Source organism: Camelina sativa, chromosome 1, assembly GCF_030686135.1.
Source record: "Camelina sativa cultivar CO46 ecotype springtype chromosome 1, ASM3068613v1".
Classification (NCBI taxonomy): Eukaryota; Viridiplantae; Streptophyta; class Magnoliopsida; order Brassicales; family Brassicaceae; genus Camelina; species Camelina sativa.
Genome location: NC_141880.1, coordinates 19,335,015 through 19,340,191, shown reverse-complemented (window position 1 = coordinate 19,340,191; position 5,177 = coordinate 19,335,015). Strand labels below are relative to the sequence as shown.

At 41.6% G+C, this 5,177-nt stretch overlaps 1 non-coding gene across 1 annotated transcript; it reads left to right on the top strand.

Annotated features, from left to right (window-relative positions):
* The first annotated feature begins 3,205 nt into the window (after positions 1–3,205).
* LOC147950123 (small nucleolar RNA R71) lies at positions 3,206–3,312 on the top strand. Its single transcript, XR_015565346.1, has one exon. It is a non-coding gene; the product is annotated as a small nucleolar RNA R71 (small nucleolar RNA).
* Positions 3,313–5,177: the final 1,865 nt, after the last annotated feature.

The following is a 5,177-nucleotide window of genomic DNA, read 5'->3' as shown; positions in this document are numbered from 1 at the left end:
GGGCTGATATTAGAGCAGCCTTGATCTCCTTGAAAGCCTTCAAACAATCTTCATCAAAGTTGAACTCAGTCTCCTTGCAAAGCAACCTTGTCAATGGCCTAGCTATCTTTGAGAAATCCTTGATGAACCTTCTATAAAATCCAGCATGACCAAGAAAGCTTCTTATGTCCTTAACTGTTTTTGGTGGTTGAAGTTGAACCATGACTTCAATTTTGCTTTGTCAACCTCAGTACCTTTCTCTGAAATCTTATGACCAAGAACTATCCCTTCTTCAACCATGAAGTGACATTTTTCCCAATTTAGGACTAGATTTGTCTCCTCACATCTCTTTAAAACTCTGCATAGATTAGTAAGACAAGAAGAAAAGGAATCTCCATAGACAGAGAAGTCATCCATAAAAACTTCGACCACATCCTCAATAAGATCAGAGAAGATTGACATCATGCACCTTTGAAAGGTAGCTGGAGCATTACATAATCCAAATGGCATCCTCCTATATGCAAAGGTACCATATGGACATGTGAATGTTGTCTTCTCTTGATCATTGGGATGAATAGGAATTTGGAAAAATCCAGAATATCCATCCAAGAAACAGTAATGAGTATGATTGGCTAATCTTTCCAACATTTGATCAATAAATGGAAGAGGAAAATGATCTTTCCTAGTAGCAGAATTAAGCTTCCTATAGTCAATGCACATTCTATGTCCTGTTATGGTTCTAGTGGGAATTAACTCATCATGATCATTCTTTACTACAGTGATTCCTCCTTTTTTAGGGACACAGTGGACTGGTGAGACCCAAGTACTATCAGAGATAGGATAGATCACACCAGCTCCAAGCAATTTTAGAATTTCCTTTTTGACTACTTCCTTTAGGTTGGGATTAAGCCTTCTTTGAGGTTCAATACTAGAGTAGGATTCATTTTCAAGGTGGATTCTATGCATGCAAAGACTAGGTGAAATTCCTTTAATGTCATCCAAAGTATAACCAATAGCTTTTCTAAACTTCCTTAGCTCAACAACTAGCAAATCAAGCTCTTTCCTACTCAAGTTAGCATTTACTATCACAGGATAAGTAGAGTTCTCACTTAAAAAGACGTACCTTAGCCCAGAAGGGAGAGGTTTTAGCTCTACTTTTGGTGCGTTCAGTTCAGACCAGTCGTCTGTATGGGATTCGGAAGTGCACTCGGTCGAGTAGTGTTGGTGCTCGGCCGAGTGTGTGCTCGAGTGGGTGGTCGAGCTATCCGTATCTGCTGTTTGAACTGCCCAAACTTCCTCTCTTAATGCTGGTAACCCCTCAAAGACCTCTGGATGGTGTGATTCTTCACATGAGTCCAATATATCTTCATAGGCCTTAGCCTCTTCATGGATAAACCTTTCCTCTCCACTTTTGGTCAAAACAGTTCTAAGGTGATCTTGTTCTGCTAGCTCTTCCATCAATTCTCCTGACAAGTTGTCCAACTCTTCAACCCAAAAGATTTGTCCTCCAATTGTTGGTTTCTTCATAGCCTCTACAATGTCAAATGTCATTTTGAGGTCTTCTCCCAAGTTGAGATCAATCTTCCCTTGTCTCACATCAATTATTGCTCCTGCTGTAGCTAGGAAAGGTCTCCCCAAGATCAAAGGATCTTTTGGTTCTTCATCCATTTCCAAGACTACAAAGTCTGTTGGGACTTCCACTGCTCCAACTCTAACTGGTAGATCTTCCAAAACACCATGTGGTAATCTTATTGATCTATCAGCGAGGATTAGGGAGATGTTGCATGGCTTATACCTTGTAAACCCTAGGCGCTTAGCAACTGATAGAGGCATTAGGCTCACTGAGGCTCCCAAATCACAAAGGCATCTATTGAAGGTTAAGGGCCCTATAGAGCAAGGTAGAGTAAAGGAACCAGGATCTCTTAGCTTTTGAGGGTTCACTTGCTTTTGGATTATGGCACTACACTCATGGCTGAGAATCACCATCCCTTGAACTTCCTTGATCCTTTCCATCACAGCATCTTTCAAGAATTTTTGGTAAGGAGGAATCATCACAAAGGCATCTATTAGAGGCATCCTAAGCTCAATCTCTCTAACTTGTTTGTTAAACAATGCCTTGTATTTTTCAACCATCTGTTTCTTAAATCTTCCTGGGAAAGGTAGTGGAGGCTTGTAAGGAGGAGGAATGAACCGGACTTTCTTTTCTTTGGAGGTAACTGGACTGATTTTCCCTTGAGAATCAGCTCGATCGGGTGCTCGACCACCTACTCGGTCGAGTGAGTGGTCGAGTGGTACGTCGAATTCAATGGTGTGTTCATCCTGAGTTTCTTCCTGTTGGAAACCCTCCCCTTCTTGAATTCCACTGTCCTCAGTGTTGGGATGTGATCCTAGCCGTGTTGGTAAGACTCTCCCACTGCGAAGATTGATAGCATTGGCAAATTCAGTACTTTGTACAATGGCTGTGCCCTTGTTATGGTCATTCTTTGATGCAGAAGCTTGGTTGATCTCCATAGTCACCATCCTGGATGTCAGTGTGTCATACTTGTCATGAAGTTCATTGTAAATATCATCTATCCTCTTGTTCAGCTCAGCAATCCTGTTTGTTGTCTCAATCTTGCCTTGTGTTTGCCCAATCAACAACTGTTGCATCATTGCTCTTAAGTCTTGTTCCTGGCCTTGGTTAGTCTGAAACCCTGGTGGGGGACACAATTGGGGCTGGAACACTTGGTGTTGTTGCTTGGGGATGTAGTTTTGTTGTTGTTGAGGTTGAGGAGGTGGATAGACCTGGTCTTGAGGGTTGGCCACATTGGTGCTCCTATAAGAGAGATTGTTGTTCTTGAAACCTCCTTGGTTGTAGCCTTTGAATCCTCCCTGGTTCTGCATGTAGCATAACTCAGCAAATTCAGGCTCCCCCTCTTGAACTGGAGCTTCCTCTTCACCAATGAAGTGAATGGACTTGGATTGGCTGAGGAGGATCTTGTCAAGCTTCTCATTGACCATCTTCAAATCCTTCTTATACTTGTCCTCTTGATCAGTTGAGGAGCTCCTTATGGTCCTATCATAGTCCTCATTATAATTGCCATCAGATTGAGCAAGATTCTCAACTAATTCCCATCCTTCTTCCACATTCTTGTTGAGGAAATTGCCATTAGAGGCTGTGTCAAGAAGCATTCTTATCTTGGGAAGCACTCCTCTATACAAGGTGCTTAGAAGTGACTCATTGCTGAAGCCATGGTGAGGACACTGAGTTTGGAATCCTTTAAACATCTCCCAAGCTTCACAAAAGCTCTCATTATTCCTTTGAGCAAACCCAGAAATCTCTTTCCTCAGGCTAGCAGTCCTTGCATTGGAGAAGAACTTGGCCAAAAAAGCTTTCTTGCATGCATCCCATGTGGTGATAGCTCCAGTAGGAAGAGTCTTCTCCCAAAGGTGAGCTTTGTCTCCAAGAGAAAATGGGAAGAGTCTTAATTTGAATCCATCTTCACTCACTCCATTGATCTTAGTGAGTCCACATATTCTGTCAAACTCATCAAGGTGATCTAGTGGATCCTCCATTGGCAACCCATGAAACTTGTTTGCTTGTATCATTGAGATCAATCCACTCTTGATCTCAAAGTTATTGTTGGCTACTGAAGGTGGCACAATTCCAGCCCTTTGGTTGTGGGTATTGGGTGCATCTCCTGCACCAATGTGCCTTGGTCTTTGCTCATGGATAGCTTGTTGCTCCATGATGTCTTGACCTTGTTGTTGTTGAACTACTCTTCCTTGCTTATGTCTCAAACCCTTTTGTAGCCTGTGGATGTTGTCAATAGGCTGTTGAAGACTATCTTTGCCTTTTGACCTTGTGTGCATCAACAAACTCTACTACGGACTCGAACAGGTACACGGTCGAGCGCAGGCTCGAGTGGATGGTCGAGTCGACTGGGAAGTAATGGCTAATTTGATCCGGCTTCTGGCTCGATCAAGTGCTCGATCACAGCTCGGTCGAGTGGTGGTCGAGTAGGTGGTCGAGTGGGTACCTGAAACACAAAACAGCCAAGCAAAGGAAGATTCGAGTTCAGTAACTTCACAAGTGTTTAAAACGAACTTAATCTTAGACTAATAATGATCCTAAATGTCACAAAACACACTCAAATGGGCAACGGCGCCAAATTGAAACTTGCTTTCTTTGTGGTGTATGAATGAATGATGTATGGAATGATGATGTATGGAATGAATAGAACTCAGGGTGTTTCAATTCCCCTTATGCAGTTGCAGTATAAGAGGTGTCAATCCTATCTGAGTGATTGTGAACAATTAAGATGTGCATATGAGTCTAAGTCAAGCCAATTGTAAAGATTGTTTGTCACTAACAATCCTAGAATGAGATATGAAATGCAGAAAGTAAAAACAACTAGAACAGGATACTAAATGCAAACAGAACAAATACCTTGAAGCTATAATGAAACTAGAACAAAGATAGAAACTATGCTAATGAACTAATGCAAGACAAGTAATGAACAGGAAACTACGTGAATGCAATGGAAATGAAACAGGAATGAAACAAGACAATCACAAATCAAAAAAACACAAGTTCTGGGGATGAACTCGAGCAGCACTCGACCGAGTGTAGGTCGAGTGGGTGGTCGAGCTAGACTTAAACGTGAAAACAGAGCAACACAAGAAAAACAGAGCAAAGCTAAAACCAATCAAACAACAAACAAGCAATGATGTTTAGACTAGGATTTCAATAAACAAAGAAGGCCTTGAGGAGGGATTCATGGGCTGAGCTAATCATTGTGGTTATCTAATTTGGTCAACAAATCTCAAGCAAACATTGAGCTGATCTCTAGACATACTATTCTAATACATGTTTAATCCACTCTCATGGCAACAAACAATCAAACCTATGCAATTCTAGACTTGTTCTCACAAAGAAAAGAATCTACACAAGCAGGCATTAAGCAATACATCTCAAACCAAACAAGACTCCTAATCTCTTAGCAAGCCTAATGGTAAGCTCTAGATCTAGCCTTATATATGCTCCTTAGACATTGGTGTGATGCTAAGATGCTTGAAATCAAACCCTACCCTCTCAGATATCGGATCAGCATTAAGATCATCTAGCCTAGAAGAGATCTACAACAATCAAGCTTGACCAAATCAAACAAACCACAAGATCAACCCAGCCTAACCCATCCTCAAGGTCCTAAACAAAC